General features: G+C 43.2%; 3 non-coding genes across 3 annotated transcripts; 2 read left to right on the top strand and 1 right to left on the bottom strand.

Annotated features, from left to right (window-relative positions):
* Positions 1 to 8,545: 8,545 nt before the first annotated feature.
* On the bottom strand, positions 8,546 to 8,619 carry trnat-cgu (transfer RNA threonine (anticodon CGU)). Its single transcript has one exon. It is a non-coding gene; the product is annotated as a tRNA-Thr (tRNA).
* Positions 8,620 to 8,994: 375 nt separating this feature from the next.
* On the top strand, positions 8,995 to 9,076 carry trnas-gcu (transfer RNA serine (anticodon GCU)). Its single transcript has one exon. It is a non-coding gene; the product is annotated as a tRNA-Ser (tRNA).
* A 6,848-nt stretch (positions 9,077 to 15,924) lies between these two features.
* Positions 15,925 to 16,006, top strand: trnaf-aaa (transfer RNA phenylalanine (anticodon AAA)). The gene has a single exon. It is a non-coding gene; the product is annotated as a tRNA-Phe (tRNA).
* The last annotated feature ends 5,603 nt before the right edge of the window (positions 16,007 to 21,609 follow it).

Here is a 21,609-nt window from a genome sequence, read left to right as displayed (position 1 = left end):
GTTACATTGGGACACTCCAGATTGAAAAACGTGTTGATCTTGGGCTGAAAAACACATTTTGACAACTTCTGCACAGTGGGGCTAAAAGCTGATTCATTCAGCTCTTCTGAGCCAAGGAGTTACATTGGTTTTCTCCAGATTGAAAAAGGCGTTTTTCTTGGGTGAAAAAAACGTTTTGACAACTTCTGCACAGTGGGGCTAAGAGCTGACTCAGTGTGCCCCACTGTGCAGAGGTTGTCAAAACGTGTATTTCACCCGAGATAAACGCCTTTTTCAATCTGGATCATCCCAATGTAACTGCTGGGCTCAGAAAAGCACACTGAGTCAGCCCTTAGCCCCATTGTGCAGAAGTTGTCAAAACGTGTTTTTCACCCGAGATAAACGCCTTTTTCAATCTGGATCATCCCAATGTAACTGCTGGGCTCAGAAAAGCACACTGAGTCAGCCCTTAGCCCCATTGTGCAGAAGTTGTCAAAACGTGTTTTTCAGCCCAAGATCAACACGTTTTTCAATCTAGAGTGTCCCAATGTAACTTCTGGGCTCAGAAGAGCACACTGAGTCAGCTCTTAGCCTCATTGTGCAGAAGTTGTCAAAACGTGTTTTTCAGCCCAAGATAAACGCGTTTTTCAATCTGGAGCTTCCCAATGTAACTGCTGGGCTCAGAAGAGCACACTGAGTCAGTACTTAGCCCCACTGTGCAGAAGTTGTCAAAATGTGTTTTTCAGCTCAAGATAAACGCGTTTTTCAATATGAAGCTCTCCAATGTAACTGCTGGGCTCAGAAGAGCACACTGAGTCAGCTCTTAGCCCCACTGTGCAGAAGTTGTCAAAACGTGTTTTTCAGCTCGAGATAAACGCGTTTTTCAATCTGGAGCATCCCAATGTAACTGCTGGGCTCAGAAGAGCACACTGAGTCAGCTCTTAGCCTCATTGTGCAGAAGTTGTCAAAACGTGTTTTTCACCCGAGATAAACGCCTTTTTCAATCTGGAGCAAACCAATGTAACTGCTGGGCTCAGAAGAGCTTAATGAATCAGCTTTTAGCCCCACTGTGCAGAAGTTGTCAAAATGTGTTTTTCAGCCCGAGATAAACGTCTTTTTCAACCTGGAGCGTCCCAATGTAACTGCTGGGCTCAGAAGAGCACACTGAATCATGCTGGGAGAGCGGGAGTCTGAGACCCCTGTGAAACCTCTATTGGGGAAAAGGGAGAATTCAGGTTGAGGCCTTTCATAGATTTTTAATAGTGGTTAGAACAAATGTGTAAAGAATGTGGGGTTGTATGATGATGGGATGTGGGCTGGCACATACCGAACTGTATGACAAAGATGATCCCGTGATGTGGACTGCCCTGCCCCTTGGATACTGATCTAGGGGCATACTACACTGGGAAAGTGTGCCAGGCTGTAATTGCCTCACTAGGGGTAAGTTGGAAGTCACATTGCCCCCATCACCCACAGTCTGAAAGACCAACTAAGGAAATATCAACTGAAGGGACACCGTGGGTAGATGCTCTACATGCAGTCCTGTGCGGTTTGCGGGCTGGAGCAAACGGAACTGTGAGACTGAGCCCATTTGAGATCATCACGGGCAGCCAAAGAAACTCCCTTGAGGCCAAGTTTGGCTAACGCACTGATGAATTTACTAACTCTCTATTAAAGTGTTGTAGGTTTGTTAACTGAAGCGGTGCACAGGGCTCGTGAACAGGTGCCGGACGCTTGGGGACCTCCAGTAGAGGGGAGACACTACCGGATACCTGGCGAGTGGGTGTAGGTGAAGAAGAGATACCCTGCCAGACGTTGCAATCCTGCTGGGAGGGACCATATCAAGTGCCACCAACTACTGACTGTGCCATCTGAGTGACAGGATGAGATCGCTGGATCCGCGCATCGCACTTTCACCGACCCACGGCACCAGAGACTGAGTGAACAGAAAGAAGGATGTTGTTACCGTTTCTGTGTCTGATGCTTCCTAAGACCAACAGTGTGCTTGTTAGGCCTGAGGAGCATTACTGGGGATATGGTATCAATACATTCCAGGTGTTGGCATATCTATTCAGCCAAAAAATTATAATCGGAGTTGGGTCAATATTGCTGTTCCAAGATCCTGACGATAGATCTCCACACGGCTGAGGTCTGCGTTTGGGTCCTGGGGTAGGACTTTATGTATTTGTAGGATTAGGATTGTTTTATGTGTATAATTGTAACTATCACTTGTACAAAAAGATCAATAACATCTTGTTGTAACCGTGGAACGCACAATGTCATGGTAATGCATGCCTGTACATCTAAAAAGGAAAGATCTGCCCTGATATTGTATGTGTAAAAATAGGCAGTCCTGACGTATGCCATATTTTATAAGGGGGGAATGAAGTAAGAGACAAGATGTTAAAAGGGTTAATAACTTAAGTCAGTTCTGCCTGAAAATTAGACTTCTAAGCAACAGGGGTTTATGGCAGGAAAGGGGGTTAACTGATAAGGATTCCAGATGCGAGCAAGGAACCCCCTGGGGGCATAATCTTAAACTGACCATTTGGCCAGGGCCTCTTAACTGGCCAAATACCATGACCCCCCCCCCTTACCATAATATCGAATGACGTCTGAAGCAGCAAGCAAGGACTATATAACCTAAAAGTTTGTACTGACACATCCAACAATACTTCGGTTTTGTTGTTTCTTGCGGGAAACAAGACTTCGGCTTTATTGTTCCTTGCATGCAATAAACTCATCTGTTTTACTTCATCTCGGGAACAAGAACCTTATTCTTTCTGTTACAACAGGGGTTACACTTCAAGGTGCCTTACAGTTGTAGGAAGTGATTAGAGACGATTCGTGGCGTGTGCTTGATCCCATATACTGTACGCCCCGGGTTGCAGTGCTAGGATGTAGTACAATACCGCTTCAGCACGTAACAGCGTCATATGCAAGTGCGGGACGTGAGGGTTTCATCTTGCAGACTCTACTTCTCTCCTGTAGACGTAAAGCAGGGCTTGCTGGGTGAGCTTTTGTTCCGGTAAATTAGGTCACGTGTCATGTTCAATTACTTCTTCTAAACACAACATTTGCTGGTGCTAGCTTTCCCCATGAAAAGAGACATTTCCCTTACTGTACATGACATATCATTTTTTTTCTATCAATAAGTATAGAAATAAAAGAAAAGAAAAAACGGTGTCGCCAAAGAATGCACAGCTCTGTCGACTTGGGGAGGTGTCAAGGGCATTGAGCTCCTTGGACATGAAAAGTGCCAGATAAAATGCCATTTCTCATCATTTCTCTTGGCGTCAGTTCTGCTATTAAATGGGACGGAGGCAAGGGGCTCAGAGAGCAGGATAAGTGCACACCGAACGCAGATGTGTCCAAGTGTCTGTAAAAGCGCGGTGCTCCACTGGCGCTGTTCCCTAGTGGCTTAAAGTGCCTGCCTGGTAAGCAGGTGATCCTGGATCTGAATACCAGCGGTGCCTCTCTCCGTGTCTTGTTGTGCTGAATGTATCATTTCAGACAAACATGTACAGCTTGGTTCAGTTTAATGCAAGAATTCATTTCCTTTCTGGAAGAACTTGTTTTTGAAGAAATCCATACAGCTTGTGAAAGATGAAATCCATTTCTTGGTTGTCAGTGGAAAATATTGCCGGCTGCAAGAAGCGCAAGTGATTGTTTTCCTTGACCATAAACCTGCAAATGTAGTGAGTGTAAAAGGCCCTTAGTTTCTGTGGTGCAATCGGTTAGCGCGTTTGGCTGTTAATCGAACAGTTGGTGGTTCAAGCCCACCCGGGGACGTGTGTCTCAGTTTTTCCAATGTAAACATCATCACCGCTAAAGAAGATGGCGCAGAAGGCTCCACAGCCGAAACGTTGTGCTTCTTTTCTTCTCTTCTCAGCATGGAGTAAACCTTTGCTTGATCCTTTGCAGCCTACGCATGCTGACGCAGCTACCTTTCTCTTAACGCGCCTCAATCATTATTCACCAAAACGATCAGCAGAATATGTCGCCTTTGTGGTGACGTCACTCCTCTGCTTCACAAATGTCCTTAGTGACGGGCCATTTCTTTCGGCCATTTTTCCGGAGCGGTTATTGATTGCTCCATCATTTCCCTCATGCTTTCCATCGCTAGATTGAAAAAAAAAACAGAAACAGGCTGACAGGACGACAATCAAATTGCAAAAACTCATCAAAGCACTCGATAGAGTATTTGAATCCACAAGTAGCTACGAGCAACTTTGTCCTGGCTTGCATGAAAGTCGGAAAATGTCAAAAAGAAAAAGATGGTGGCTTTTTCATATTCGTTCTTTTATTTTTAAATCGTTGGCTCTTCTGTCCATTGTCCTCCTGCCTGGCTCTTGACCTGTGACTGTCTGAATGCACACAGTAGACTTTCAGGCGGGGGATTTGTCCTGAGCCTCTGTGAAAGACCCACCCACCCCCATAAATAACTGTTCTTTCTACGACTGACCAATGCACCACGAGTGCCCCTGTCGGTCTACCAATCACGTACCACAGTATTGCGCGTCATCGTGTGTCACAATTTGCAAGGACGTAGCCAATTACCCGCGGTACGTGTCTGTGCCGCGCACTTTGAATGGCTCCATCTGTATGTCATTTTTAAGCCATTTTTTTGACCACGCACGAATATTCTTTTCTCCATATCTTCGCAATGGAAACTCAGAACGCCTTCAAACCAAATGCATTTTAAAGACCATGACTTATGAAAATTTTCACACTCTCTACATCAAACTATCAGTGAGCCAATTATCTTTTTTTAAACCTCCGATTTTTCAATGATGCATAATTACGCACTAACTGGAACCTGGTGGACCACTCTATACACATGTTCACAATGTGAGAAAGACTGCTCAATACGGTTTTGTGCGAAAAACCTGTATATCACCATAGGAAGCAGAACAGTGCAGTCTCCAATTCCCCAGACTGTAAGCATGGGACCAAAGCTTTGTTTGATTTCTGAAACCCTTTCTTTGTATCCTGTTTTCATTCAGGTAAGGGTCAACTATATACACAATACTGCTGACAGCAGGAAAATTAAAAATATTCTTTACTCAGCAGCATATTAAAAACAGCTCCCATGATGTACCAACCGATTTTTTACACAGAAGGCTGACACAGCTTTGCGTTCTGAATCTCTTTTTCTCGTGCTTTTATTTAATGTGGCACTATGCACTGGGATAGGGGAATGCTGTTCAGAAGACAATAGCATTCAAACCACAGCACCCACAATGCTGCAAGTAAGTGTTTTACACACTAAGCAGGTCCTCTGACCTTTCCAAGCCTTGCTTTGGCTTGTGAAAACTTTTTGTTTTATATTGGCACCATGAGACATGAAATACACTGGGATAGTGGGGTCTTCTTCATGACTCAATTTCTTTTTAAGCACAACACCCACTTTGCTGCAGTTAAGTGTTTCACATACTAGGCCAGTCCTCTGACCTTTCCCAGCTTTGTTTTGGGTTGTGAAACTTTTCTTTATTTTTTAATGATTTTTTGAATATAGCACTACAGGTAATATACTGAAATAAGGGGGTCTTCTTTAAAATGCATCTGGTTTGAAGGCATTCTGTGTTTCCATTGTGTTGATATGGACAAGAGAATATTAGTGAGTTGTCAAAAAAATGTCATAAAAACGACAAAGTGAAGGCTGTGAAAACAGTCACAATGTACTTTATACACAAAGCAAGTGTTCTCGTAACCCTAGGAGGTTTCGTGAAAACGCTACTGGCATGCCAAAATCGTTATCGAACTTTACCCTGGTGCATGCCGGGAGGAATTCATGCACTACAGATGAAAGGGGGCAGGCACGTACAGTTCACATTGAAGCCACAAGTACTCGTCTCGGATGTTGCACAAACAAATCCTAATGTCCTGAAAGCATTGCAGCATGTTTGTGTCTCTCTTCCTGTAGCTGCAGGACGACTGAAACGAATGGACAATCACAATCTGTGGCGTTTAGCGTGACATAGTCTTGCAGGCATCGTGCTGTCTCACTGCAATACTATACCACTCAAGGAAACAGTCCATCTGGCCATGAAACTCATTTGAACGTCTAGCTACAGTTACTAACAATATCATGATTTATTCACAATATGTGGAATCAGCACGTCCCAGAGACAGCTTCCGATATCGTGAGCATTCTCTGATGGTGTGCTGCATGGCTTCTGGGTGTGTACATTGGTGGTATAGTGGTGAGCAAAGCTGCCTTCCAAGCAGTTGACCCAGGTTTGATTCCCAGCCAACACATTGGTGAATATTTTCAAATGCTGTGATGAACCTAGGAATGCAACTAGCAAAGCCCAACCTTTTGAAAGAGCTAAAGCACTGCAAAACTGAATTGGGGAGAATCTTACTGGGGATTCTGAGCGATGACTGTGTAACCAGGTGGTTATGGAGGGGATATTTGAAATCTGACACTGAAATTGGTAGCTGTCTCTTTAAGACATGCACGTATGAGTGACATCAGCATGCCAGTAATTGTGGGAGTGGACATCGTACAGTTGAGCGTGGTCTGTGGCTACGCATGATGTGAATGCAAAGAGCATGTTAAAATAAGACTGATGTTCTGTGCATCTTGGATTAGGCGAGATCAAAGAGGAAATTGCCACTACCATATTTTTTGCTGTCTTTGTTATTATAGTATATATAATAACAAAGAGCTATAGTAGCTCTTTGTGCATCCTGGTGTGTGTATATCTCCAGGTATATATATGTGAAGCTTTTGAGTTAAAGGTTATACTGCATCCAATCTAAGTTCTGTAACAGAAAATAATACAACCCCTCATTTTTATGATTTCATGCAGATCCAGAATTAAAAAATCCCCATTTAAATTCATTGTAGTACGGTGTGTACTAATTTTGGTACCAGAAATGGGGTATTCTGAGCATTTAGATGAAACTTTGGATGCCGTATAAGGTAAAATAAATAAAAAAATACGGTAGTGGTGAAGAGCTGCACTGCGGGTGTCTGGTCTGCCCAGAGAGGTGGGGGAAGGGACGTCCGGAGCAGGGACCCAGGAGAGGATCGCCAGCAGAACCAGCATTCTGGACTGTTCTAGTGCACGTTGGCAGATACTTTAGTGCTATTTATCACTTTCTGTAGTCAGTCACTGAGTTTGAGTTTGTAGGCATCCTCTCGTGAGGCACCAATAAATGTAGGGGTTTTGTGCATTACAGGGACAATTATTAATTGTAGCAGTAAGTCACAAAATGATTCTTTGATGGCTATTAGAAAAACAACCTTGCGGGATAACACACACACACACGGATACTATTACACGACAATACATTTATTAAGGCATAAAATGTGTATATAAACATAACAGATCTTATAGCGAGGGTTAGCAGAATACAAAAGGTATATATTCGATCACAAAGAGTTACAAACCAAGAGGGACATACATTCAGTATACCATTCATTTATACCATTTCGTTAATGAGCTTTGATTTCAGCTTCTACACTAGATACTCAAAAGCAAGTACATCACTCATAGGAATTAAACTGATATCAACTGGGGTTGAGGTAACAATTGAATTCTCGAGCTGTAACTCAGAATGTTGAATACTCATCCAATCTGTGTGGATTCAGATCTCCCGCGGACACAAAGAAACAGTGGCAGGCTTGTTGCTGTGTCCAATCAGCATTCTCTGGCCTAGTGTCAGGCAGTGCTGGTTTGGCATGAGGGAAGTGGGAGAGATTCCTGCTGCGACGCTCTGGTAGTAGGCTCTCTGAAGACCGGCTAGTTAGTTCTGGCTTACTAGTGAGAGTTTGTGCACATGAGAAAAGCGACTGCGGGTCCAAGCAGGTCACACTCTTTAGACAGGAAGAAGACCGGTTCGTTCCTGATGTATTGCTAGTTCTGAATCCATACAAGAACGATTCTATAAAACGCTCACCAGATTACGTTTTAAGAAGGAACTGCAGCTCAGGTTCAGCCAAGATCTAAACTCGGATGGCAGGATTCAGAGTCCAGAGTGCGGACTGATGGCGCACGGGGGGTCCATATAGATCCCTCAGTGATCTTCCGCGTGTTTAAACCGCCAACGTGTGACTACCCTGTCCCCGTGACCTCATTGCTCTGCTCTCGCCTCTGTGCAGCCGAGCCCGACTCATGGTAAAGTGAAAAAAAAAAATGCCCTCAACGTGTGATTTTCTCTGGAGCGAGGATAGATGTTACCTTTATATCACTGAACAGAATGTATGAGATGTGGCGGCTAGGTTCAATTTTTTATCCTCTTTAAAAGATTAAGGACTGGGGTGAGCGTGATTCACCACCTTAAGAGCCCGATGTGCGAACCAATTAAGCTGCATAGACTTGGTCATTTAACTATTCTCCATTCGCAGGGTTAAGGTTAATGAGAAAACATTGCTGACTTTTTTTTGCCAGCCACGAGCGCAGAGTAGCAAGGTTTGTATTTCATCTTTTGCAAGTTGCATCCATTTAAAAAAAAGTCATTCAAGACAGGAAATTAATACTTGCATTTAATTAAGTCTAGCCGTAGGAGGTTATCCATAATGACCAGTTCTGTACGAGAAGACAGAAAAACAAAAAGGCACCGCTGGGATTCAGACCCAGGATCTCCTGTTTACGAAGCAGGCGCTTTAACCAACTAAGCCACAGCACCCCTGGAGTGCTGTCCTTTTACAACCACTTGGACACACCGCTCTGAGACATCTGCATTCGGTGCGCGCTCCGCCTGCTCGCTGAGCAAGTTGCCACCTTTACATACAAAAGCAACATCGACACCAAGAAAAAGGATGACAAATGGCTTTTTTCTGGAACTTTTCATGTCCAAGGAGCTCAATGTGCTTTCCGTGTACAACAGGGCCACTGAAATCCACACCGGCCACTGAAGCACAGCAGTGGCTTGGTGGCTTGACATCTCCCAAAGAAAATGTTGAAAGCACATGTGGAACAGAAAAATGACCCTTCGAGTACAAGGGAAAAAAAAAGATCATCTGGAGCACGCCAACACATGTACGGATAGCCCAGTTTTCTCGACAAGGTGGCCAAGTGGTTAAGGCAATGGACTGCTAATCCATTGGGCTTTGCATGCATGGGTTTGAATCCCATCCTTGTCACATTCAGCATCTGACACATGTGCCCATTCAAAGTTGGCCTTGCTTTCTTTTGCTCCGGTACTAGAGCAGTACATTTTCTAGCTGTGGCTGAAGATGGTATAGTAGGCTAACATCGGTATCGAGCAGTGACAGTAACAGTATTTACTGAGAGAGAGAGAGGCAGCTCAGAAGATGAGCTCCTAATTTCTTTGAGATTTTATTGTTTTCTGTAACTGAACAAATAGTCTAGGAATAAGGCAACATCTAACACAAACTAAAGAAAACCAAAGAAGTAAAGAAATAATTTATCATTGAAAGAAAAACAAAGCAAACATCTGAAAATCTGAAGACCAACTATAAGACACAGCTACACCTGAAGATAAAGGACCTGAGGAAAAACTTCAAAGAGAAAAATCTTCAAGAAATGAAGAGGAACAAACAGAAAAAAAGGAACAATTAAAACAAGGAAATAGAATAAGAAGACAAGAAAGAAAGAAAAAGTACACCAAAGGAAACAAGAAGGAAAGGGAAAATACAAGCAGCATCAAGAAAAGCCAAGAACTCAGCCATAAGCACGAAAAACAACTGGTAAGCCCTGATCTTTCTTCTCCTTATTTGAAGAGGCCTCTAAAATTGAACTGATTTACTAAATAAAAGTAAAAAAAAAGTCTTTAGAAAAAGTTACCTTAAAGTTTAAACTAAACCAAATACCACTTGGGCCCATTAAACTCAAAAGGCCAAAGTTGAAGAACCTGTTCCCAAGCAACAGTGGGGCTCATTGTATTCAAAACGCCCTAGCCAGGCTGTCTTTTTGCTCTTCTCACCTGAGCCGATTGTATTTAAAAGAAGCAAGATGAGTACAGAGCAGAAGACAGCCCCACTGGACCAGCCCTGCCCTCTCAGCACAGTACTCCAATACCCTGAGGACGTGAAAACCGTTAAGACCAGGAAACAGTACAAAGACACATGGATGAAGGAAAATCCAGAGACTCTTATCGCTGACTACTGCCAGGCAGGAGAAAAACACATTAAAACGTGCTCTTCTTTACTGAGCACCCAAATGCCTGGCACACAGCTGTGTGCAAGAGATATACAAACACCACGAGAAGGGGCATCAGCAAAGGCAGGCAAATCTCCATAGGGGGTGACAGCGAGCTAGAAGACACTGTCCTGACCGTCAACACTTACCACAATGGTACAGTGATGATAAAGGGCAGTGAGGCTGCTCTGGAGCTATTTGAGGAAAAGTTCACCGACCTGAAATCACAGGCTGACCTGGAGAAACCTCCCCCAGAAACAGGAGAGAGACCCAGTAGCCTGATGCCTACCACACCGGAGAGTTCAGCTCCACCTGACTCTGAGCCCATGAACACAGCCACAGCTACAGAACAGATCAGCGAGAGTGTAGCCCTAGGCAACACTGAATCACACCACCCAGACACACACGGCCCACACCAACCCCCCTATGACCACAGCACAGCGCGCCTCCTGAGAGAGAAACTCTCTGCTCTGGAGCTGGACTTCACTGAGTCCAAGGAACTGATGCTGGGGAGACTCACAGAGGGGCAGACAGCACAACAGCTAAGAGACGAGGTTAACAAACACAGGAACGAATGCAAAACCTCCAACAAACAGCTCAGGGGACAGATGGAAGAGTTGCTGCAGGACAACAGTAAGCTGCAGTCGGAAGTAGCAGAGCTGAGAGAGGAGGTGCAGCTCGCGGAGAGGACAAGCAAGACCCTCAAAGAACAGCTGAGGAAACTCACTACTTCCCACTGCAGCCCAGACTGCAACAGAACAGCCCTGAGGCCCAGAACACACAACACACAACACCCACCCCCAACCCACAAAGACACACCGACCCCCACACAACCTGACATCCCTACAACCCCCACCACCAACTCCCACTTACCCAGTACCCCCACCGTAGCAAACACCATACCCACTGCACCCCCCGGCATCCCAGATCCACTCACAACATCACTGCCCAAAAGCACATCCACCTTGCCAAACACTCAGGGTGACCCACACACACACCCAGCCCCAGAGACGGCCCCACCCAACACCTCCACCTCACACACTGCACCCCCCATGCAGCCCCCCGCCTGGCAGCACACCAGACACCAGAGGCAGATGCACGGAAGTAGCCCTTCTCATTGACTGCAACGGGAAGTACATCGATGAGCACAGGCTCTTCCCAGGACTACAAACAGCAAAGCTCTGGTGTCCGACGACGGAGAAGGCCCTGCAGCTGCTGTCCAGGTCTGTCCTGGGAGCCCCACGGCACATCATCATCCACACCGGCACCAACGATCTGAGGACCTGGAGGGAGCAGGTGGCCCAGTCCATTAGGAGAGTGGCAGAGAGGGCCATACAGGAGTTCCCTCGCGCCCAATTGTCATCTCCACCCTGCTGTCAAGACAGGATGAGCAGCACCACACCATCCAGAGAATCAAAGCTGAGATCTCACAGTGCTGTGCCCTGCTCCCAAACGTCTACCTGGCCCATCACCCCACCCTTGGATCACAGCATCTACATGACCATAAACACCTCAAAAAACAGACCATCGGACTCTTCACAAAAACTCTGAAAGACACTACACTGGGCAGACACCCAAACAACACCCCAGAGAGAAACAGCAGGACTACCAGAGGAACACCCCAAAACCCACACCCCCACCCCAGACCAGCTCAACCCACAAAGAACAGAACCAGCCCCATCCTACAGCCTTCCAACCCAGACCAACGACCGAACGGGACCAGAACCAGCGCCTCACCCCACGCCCCTCAGCCAGACCAGCAGCTGAACCAGGCCAATCCACAAACCCCCACCCAGCACAACAGCAGAGCTGGACCGAGCCCCTCCTGCACAGCTACGCCGCAGCCCTGGCCAGACCAGCAGTCCCGAGCGGTTTGGAGCTGGGAGAAATCTGGCAGCTCCTGAACCTCATCTGCACCCGGCTTATGAGCTAAACTACCACCACCCACAGCGACAAACAATACTGTTTTTGTTGATGATGTAAATGTCCGACACAAATTTGTTACAGTTCCAGAAAGCAAAAACAAACTGCAAAGATAATTCAAACGATAACAATGAGATCTCTAACGATAAGTATATGGAACATTTAGGGTCTGGGCTCGTCAGCATTTGGGCTGAAGAACACTGATCCTGACTTTATCAAGAATGTAAAGGAGACAGACATCATGATCCTACAGGAGACATGGTGTCGGGGAGACTTGGCTACCCACTGTCCCCCCGGCTACAAGGAGATCATGGTGCCCTTTGTCAAAAAAAATCACCTGGGGCAGAGACTCTGGGGGGATCATTGTGTGGTACAGAGTGGAGCTCAGTCACTCCATACAATTAGTTAAGAGAGAAGAGTCACAAGTTTGGCTTAAAATCAAAAGAAATACCATATGTACAGAAAATGAGGTTTTTCTGTGTGCTGTCTACATCCCACCCTCAGAATCCCCTTACTACAGTGAGGGAATTCTCCCCAGTCTCCACACGGAGATCGGTCATTTCCAGGGCCAGGGAAACGTGCTGCTCTGTGGTGACCTCAATGCACGAACAGGCACACTGGCAGACTTTACTAACACACAGGGAAACACTCATGTATTCGGACAATCCCCTCTGTACCACACACCAGTCACCTCACACAGGTGCAGCCATGACTCCACGGTCAACAGCACCGGGCGCAAGCTGCTCCAGCTGTCAAGGGCTGTGCCTGTACATCGTCAAAGGCAGCACTAGAGGGGACTCTCTAGGCAGGTTCACCTTCAGCTCAGCTCTGGGCAGCAGTGTGGTGGACTACGCCATCACCGACCTGGACCCCTCCTGTATCAGTGCCTTCACTATCAGGCCACAAACTCCTCTCTCCGACCATAGCCAGATCACACTCTACATGAAGAGAGCACACCAGCACAGAGACACACTGACACAGCCCAGCCAGCTGTACGACCTCAACCAGGCGTACAGATGGGACACAAACAGCCTAGACAGATACCAAACTGTACTGGGCGATGAAGAAATTCATATTCCTAAACACTCCGTATCAAACCAACAAATTAGGCATAAACTTGGCCACACAAAAACTAAATCACCTATTTCACAAACTGGCATCAAAATCTAAACTAAAAACAACTAAATCAAAAAACTACCAAAAAACAAAAGCAAAAGAAAAGTGGTTTGATAGGGAGTGCAAAAACATCAGAAATGCACTACGAAAACTCTCAAATCAAAAACACAGACAACCACACAACACAAAACTACACCTCAGCTACTGTGATACGGTAAAACTTTACAAACACACGCTGAAAAAGAAAAGAAACACATACATAAACAAACAACTTGCAGAAATTGAGAAGTCACTAAATCAGAACTGTTTCTGGGAGAAGTGGAACAATTTAAACAAATCAAAACCAGAAGAATTGGCCATCCAAAATGGAACAATCTGGCAAACATACTTTGAAAATCACTATCAAAGGCTCCCAAATACAAATCAATCAGACCAAAACACCATTTATGAAAAACTCGAAATTTTTGAATTGGCTATCAAAGACAACCAAAACCCCTTAGACTCCCCTATCACTGAGCAGGAGCTACTGGAAAAACTCCAGGCCCTCAGACCACGCAAAGCCTGGGGCCAAGATGGAGTCATAAATGAGATGCTGAGACACAGCAGCCCAAAGTTGCAACAAGCCCTGCTCAAACTCCTCAATCTTATCATGACAGCCGGATGTTTCCCCGAGGCCTGGAACCAAGGACTGGTCACGCCCATCTATAAGAGTGGAGATACTCTATCCCAACAACTATCGGGGCATCTGTGTGAACAGTAACCTGGGGAAGGTATTCTGCAGTATCCTAAATACACAAATAGTGGCCTTCCTTACCGAACACAATGTCCTGAGCAAGACTCAGATTGGCTTCTTACCAGATCACCGCACATCTGATCACATTTACACCCTACACACACTGATAGACAAACACGTCCACCAAAAACACAAAGGAAAATTTTTTGCCTGCTTTGTCGATTTCAAAAAAGCATTTGACTCGATTTGGCATAAAAGATTGTTTTATAAACTACTCCAAAGTGGCATAGGAGGCAATGTGTACGACATAATTAAATCAATGTATTCAGAGAGCAAATGTGCAGTGAAAATTGGAAACAAAAGGACCAAATTCTTCACCCAATGCCGTGGGGTGAGACAGGGCTGCAGCCTGAGCCCAACACTGTTCAATATCTATATCAACGAATTAGCAGGAATGTTGGAAAAGTCTGCAGTTCCTGGTCTCACACTACACGACACAGAAACCATGTTCCTGCTCTATGCAGATGACCTGGTCCTGCTGTCGCCCACAGAACAGGGGCTGCAGCAGAACCAGGCACTGCTAGAGCAGTACTGTCAGACCTGGGCACTGACAGTCAATCTGGACAAGACCAGAGTTATGGTTTTCCAGAAGAAAGCCAGACCTCAGGGAAACAGGTACAAATTCACATTCAACAGCAACACATTGGAGCATACATCCAGCTACACATATCTCGGTCTCACCATCAGCTCATCTGGGAGTTTTGACCTGGCAGTGAAGGCACTGAGGGAGAAGGCTCGAACCCGGGACTTCTGCATCTCTCTGCAGCGACCTAGCCCCATGAGCTAAAGAGAGATCTCTCCACAGCCCAGTAGCTGTGGTCCTGCTATCACAGGGAAGGGCGGTGACGTCACCTGCTCTGGTACGCCGGCTCTTACACAGTACCTGTCGGCCGTAAGCGTTACAATATTTTATGACATGTCTCTGTTGTAAATGTCTGTTATATGTCTGTAGATTTTATTTTATGTTTTGTTCTATGTTAATTTTATTATTTTATTTGCTTTGGCAACACTGATTGTACCCATCGGTCATGCTAATAAAGCACCTTGAATTGAATTGAACAGTATTTACGTGCCACTGCTCCCAAGTGGCTCTGGGTTAAGACCGCTCTTTCACTTACTTGCAACGCAAACGGAGAAAGCAATTTTTGACAGTCTCTCGAGAGACTGCGCTAGGTGTTTAGAGATAGACTTTGTCAGTTCCCCCTGGAATGATGGCCTCTCAAATAGTTTGTGATTCCTCTAGACGTTATACAGTACAATCAAAAGCGCAACAAAAGTGTTTTCCGTGGAGCAGGTTTCAGACCCGTAGACCAGTTTTATTTGTACAGCAGGACGCATTCCCAAATGCGAATCTCCTGTTTTAGAAATGCTTTGGGCGGCGTGAAATGAAAATAAGAAATCAATTCCAGATGCACATGGAAGCAATCAAGTGTTTCATCCGAACTGTTTCAAAGACTGCTCAAGAGCTTTCCTTTCATAAACGCGCAACGATTAATGATGGGGGTGATTAGACTAATCTAGGGTGATTAATCTAGGTAGTGATTGAGACGATTCGTAGCGTGTGCTCATTTCCATATATGCCCCGTGTTGCAGTGGTAGGATGACATAAAATACTGCTTCGACACGTAACGGCATTATATTCAACTGCAGGAGCTGAGGTCTTTCGTAAGCACGTAAATCAAAGGCAATTCCCGCGTCTAACACTAATGTAAATGCTTTTCAAAGTGCAGTGTGGTGCAGCTTGTAAAATCCTTGTCCACATTTCTCATTTGTTGATGTTTTTTCTGTCTGCCAAAGTTGCATTTTGACATCCGGACGGGGAGACTTGATCATTCGAACGTGAAGCTGCCCTTAAACCCTCTGAGGCGTATCTGTCTGCCGGCATGTATTTTGTCAAAGATTTTTTTTTGAACGGAGAGCGACTTTGAAAAGGTTTCCGCAGCCACCTCGCACTCCATGTTAGATTGTAGGAGGAATGCAGCGGCAGCAGAGCTTGCTGTAGTCGTAGCCGAGTGGCTAAGGCGATAGACTAAAAATCTGTTGGGGACTCCCCGCGCAGTTTTGAATCCTGCCGACTACGGCGTCTGCCGTACGTCACCGTATGCCTGCGCGGCAAAGGCAAAGTGCCGCTTCCCCTTTTTCTGGTACTATAAAAACGCTAAATCGCTTGGACCCTCTGCCATGGAAATCAATTCTTCAGATAACAACACGTTTTGTGTTCGCACGACCGGTGTTCTACTTATGCCTTTGAAAACCTAATAAAGCTGAAACAACCGAAACGATAGGTTCTTGTAAAGCACGCCTGTAAAGAACTGTTAACATCAAAGGGTTTCAGTGTATTAACTGAGGAGAAGGCCTGATCGCTACTTGTTGACTTTTTATTTGGTGTGAGAAACACTCTCACTGCGCATGAAGTGCAACAAATGTAGCCGCAGAAATTGCATAACGCTTTCATTTATGCTATTGCAGACACCAACGTTGCCTAGATAGAAAACCGAAATAGCCATGGGTTTGCTTACTGGTCTGAAGGATCTCTCTTCGAATCTCTATCATTTGTCAATGGAAGTAAAAGGCGCTGCAATCCGATACATGTTCAGATTCAAACCCGCAGCTGTTCTTCGAGTTTATTTTTTGACTAATTACAACTGAGTGTCGCATGAGAAGTTACATAAACTTATCTGGCATATTTTAACACAAATGCCGTTCTTAAATTAAAACTAACAGTACATTGGCAGGGACATTCAGTTACATACAAACAAGAGACAGACAAGAGAAAATTTCTACCTTTCATGTGGACTACAGATGCAGCCATTCAAAGTGCGCGGCACTGACACGTACCGGAGGTAATTGGCTACGGCCTCGTGGATCGTGACGCGCGATGACGCAATATACCGCGGTACGTGATTGGTTGACCGACAGGGGCACCTGTGGTGCGTTGGTCGGTCGTAGAAAGATTTAAATGTCTTTACTGTGCCCGTTTTAGTATTGAATATTTATATGGAATTTTACCACTGAAGGGAAATCTTAGTAGCTGAGCATAAAAAGAATAGGAGCATACTGTAACGCGTGTGAAGGCCATGAACGATATTAATTTTGGAACATAAACATACAGTATATGGCTGGTCTCGGTACTTTAAAGAAAAAATCCACACCAGTATTCCATTTCTCCCTAAACATTTTAAGCATCGAAGACTTTAACTAACGTGATACCGGAGGCAACAAGCATACTTTTAGAATTTAATTAAAAGGGAATATACAGATGCAGCCATTCAAAACAAGTGGGGTATGCTGCGGTATAACACGGTGGGCGTGTCACAGTAAACCGCATCATACCGTATGCAAATTAGATTATGTTAATAGTATCCGGAATCACCTTGTAAAACCGCCAGGTGGAGCTAATAAAGGTTAACCTCTCCTGTACAGCATTTGAGCTGTCACCAGAAAACGTCAGTTTCGAATCACTGCTGAGGGACAATCTTTATTCAATTAAGAATTTAAGTTGTATACTCTTTAGATTTTTAAATTTAAACAGTGTATTACAGCATGTTAATCATAAACATTAAAAAGGTGGTATATTTTATAAAAGCAAGATTGTTCTTTTGGACAAAAGTACACAACCTACCACCTTTATCGTAAATATTTTAATTATGCAGGAATATTTTATGCATCAAAGTCTTTACCGAAGATATTACTAATAGTATTAATAATGAATGACCTTGGACAAGCTGTAAGCTCAAAATATTACCCTGGTCCACATTCTTTGTAACCATCTTTGTAAACGAAAAGAGTTTATTTTTTCATTGACAAAAAGTAACACCACAGCATTTAGTTGATCCGATCACGCATTCGTTTCCAATCATACAAAGTAATCCTTGAGAATCTCCGATTCACCATGCCTTTCACATGCTCATAAACGATATTAATTTAGGAACATAAACATATTACTGTATGTAAACTGCACTGTATATTGCTGGTCTTGGTAGTTTAAAGAAAAAATACACACCAGTATTCCATTTCTCCCTAAACATTTTAAGCATCAAAGTCTTACATGTTGTTATTTGGGAAACGTTTTTACGTGCTCCTTCTGACCATATTAGGATTATATACTTTGTGAAAAGTGATAGTCTTTTAACCTTTTCTGTGAATTCGCTTGTTATCTAACAAATGCATACTTTTAGAATTTGATTAACAGGGAATATAATATGGAATTGCGTATCTAAACAAATTAATAATGATATAATTATATTCATGTACTGTCTGGCGGAATAAACTGAAGAGGTTAGTTAATGCAACACGGAATTATTAAGAATTATCACCTCTTTTTACACTTGAGAACAAATGAGAACATTCCACTCAGTGGGCAGTGCATTGTTATCTCAATCACCTGCTAATTCGTTTTACACCACTGGACTACAGGAGAATGTGACTGTACTGTATCTGTACAGAATGTGTGTTTCACTCAATACAGTAATTGATTACAATCGCAATCACTAGTTTAATTAAATGCCTTTTTTGATTCACAATCTGAAAATGAAAACCGCGGTAAAGTCACCTTGAATTTAAAAAAACGATTTTGGCACGCCTGTAGCATTTTCACGAAACCTCCAAGAGTTGTGAGAACACTTGCTTTGTGTATAAAGTACATTGTGAATGTTTTCACAGCCTTCACTTTAAATGACCGCGGGCACTTTCCACCCCCTCTACATTCTCAGAGTAGAACAGACTAACCTTCTAATGAAAGACGGTCCACCCCCCCCACGGACAGGAAAAGTGCCCACAGGCACTTAAACTTAATATGGTCAGTAACAGTAAACAGTAACATGGTCAGAAGGAGCACGTACAAACGTTTCCGAAATAACCACATGTAAGACTCTGATGCTTAAAATGTTTAGGGAGAAAGTGGAATACTGGTGTGTATGTTTTCTTTAAACTACCAATACCAGCCAAATACAGTCTGTAACGTAGGGATTTCTATATGTCGTTATTTAGTGGTTACATTAGTCACAAAGGGTAAACTTTTAGCTTCAGTAACGCGTACGCCGTATGGCATACATGTTTGTTTTGGGTTTTGCTTGTTCACATATCTTCCCTTTTTATAAAAAGACATGGTTGAAAACTGTTCCAGAGCCACTGTTTATTCATCAGTGAAAAGTACATCATGAAATGCCTCTCCCTGTTCAATCCACTGGAAAAAAGAAAAGGAGCATAAAGCGTCTGATGGTCATAAACGATATTCATTTAGGAACAGCATCAGAGATATGTTTTTAACTGCACTGCATCGGAGAGAATACCACAGTGTGTTTTTTTTTTACTCCCTGGCGGAAACTGGCTTCCATAAGAAATTAAATAAAACTTCACTCGCACCAAACAAATGTATATTTCTAAATATCACAACATGATCGAATTTAAGTCATTTTAATAACAATGAATAGTCACCTATGCGTTACAATATAAACATTTATATTGATTTAAATTGCGTTTAAATCGCCTTTATTTAAAACCCATAAATAAAGCTGATACTGTTTAGACTTTTAATTATTTAAAACTGTATTACAGCAGCACAATGCACACTGCAACGTAAATCGCTATCTTTGTCTTCTGTGTAATAATGTTCACCTCTCTGTCCAGCAAATTAACAATAGTAATAATAATGAACTTTATTGTATATGGCGCCTTTAAAGGTGGCTCCTCAAAGCGCTTTACAGGTTAAAAACAATAACAACAATACTGTTAGGCTGGGCAAACGATTTTTTTTTAAGAAATACAAAATGAGATATAATGATGTGTTCCGGCTTAGACATTAACGAAGAGCATAACACGTGGGTGGCGTAGCGGTCGGCTCTGGCTTTCCCATCTACTGTATACCGATACACTGCAAGTACAACCCCCCTCTCTGCGGGAGTGCTGGCTGTGACGCATTAAACCGGTTTCACAGGTATTTTCAAAGTAGAAGGGGGCGAGATTTCCAGCGAAAGACACCTCCCCCCCTCAAAAACCCAGTAAGTACAGTACTTACTAGTTAAGAAAGCTAGGCTCCTCAATGAAATCGCTTTAACATGCTAATACGTTGGTGTAACAGTCCGGGCATGGCAAGCTTCTAATGTCTCCCAACTACCGCGAAAGGAACATTTCTTTCATTGAAAGACAATGAACATATTCTAGCCCTAAATGAATTAATAGCAAACATGGTTTACATAAAAGACATTTTTCCAAGAAAGTTTAGCCTTTGTCACTAATGAAACCACTAAATAAAGACATAAATATAGAAATCTTAAGATTTTTAAAATACATGACTTTGCTAAAATTTATTTAAAAATAAAAACGATTACAAACGCCAGCGGAGAGAGAGAACAGGGGAGGGATATTGGTTTTGCATAAGGGGCGGGGAAATGAGGTCTATTTGGGAATGTGGAGTTACATGTTCTGGCTGTTTGTGAATTATCGTTGTTGAGTATGGAGTGTTGAGGTATTGATTTTGTGTAATGCTTTATGTTGAAAATTAAGGTGGATTTTGTTTATGATAAAGAGGATAAACTGGGATGGGAGGAGGGTTTGGTTTTGCATAAGGGGCGGGGTTATGATAATTGGAGGAATTTGAGAGAGTTTAATGGTTTGATATATTTGATTTTGTATTGTGGTTGTTATCTATGTTTTTGGTTGGTATTATGTTTATATGGTTGTTTTTGTTGGTTGGTCGTTATTATTGTTATTAATAATACGATCTATAGTTGAAATCTGAGCCTAAATAAAAAGAAAAGGCATTTTCAGAGAGCAATTACGCTGTGTTTATGTAGAATAAGTGATTAGGTTTATGAGCGATCTAAATACTTATTCGTTTAAAACGCTATATAAAATAAAGTTTATTATTAATTTGCTGGACAGAGTGGTGAACATAATTATGCATAAGACAAAGATAACGATTTACGTTAAAAGACATTTAATTAAACACGGGTTTGTGATTTAAATGGGAATGGGGGTGACGGGAACTCTTAATCTAAATAAAATTAAAATAAATAAAACAGGTTTCGATAGTTAATAACCACTTTTTATGGACGAAACACGGGTGATTTTTCTTCCTCCTGATCAGTTTAGAAATCTGTGTACGCTGTAAGGTTTTTACTTCTTAATTAAACTTTTAAAATACACGATTCGAATAGAAAGAAATCCTCTTCCTGGTACAGTATGTATAGCAAACCAGCACGTCTTTTTTCTCCAATCAGAGGGGTGTCAGATGGTGTCAGCCAATCACCATTCTAAAGCCCTACCATAATCTCTGGTATAGGGAGAACCCAGAATTCTGTCCCAAAGTTTAAGTAGATAGATGATAGATAATTTTATTGATCCGGTGAGGGAAATAAAGTAAATCATTTTCATTTTAGGAAATTATTAAACGCTCGGTTAAAAGCAAAGGAGATTGTCTGTTATAGTGGACATAAAAACAAGAGTTTGCTGCGGCGTTATTGGAAACCCAAATTTAACAAAAAATCTGGCATTATATCCTAGAAGACACAGACCGGCACCAGACCGGGAGAATGCCCGCAGCGTAAAAGAAAATGCCTGATGAACTAGGGATTGGACAGTTTTCAAGTGCTTGTACAATCGATGGAAATGTTCAAATAAAAGTGCAAAAGAAATAAACAAAATAATCATTTATTTCTTTATCATATTGGCTAGCTAATGTCC

Source organism: Atractosteus spatula (assembly GCF_055471065.1).
Source record: "Atractosteus spatula isolate fAtrSpa1 chromosome 26 unlocalized genomic scaffold, fAtrSpa1.hap1 SUPER_26_unloc_1, whole genome shotgun sequence".
Taxonomy (NCBI): domain Eukaryota; kingdom Metazoa; phylum Chordata; class Actinopteri; order Semionotiformes; family Lepisosteidae; genus Atractosteus; species Atractosteus spatula.
The sequence above is the reverse complement of the archived record's forward strand: the minus strand, read 5'-3'. Positions and strand labels throughout refer to the sequence as shown.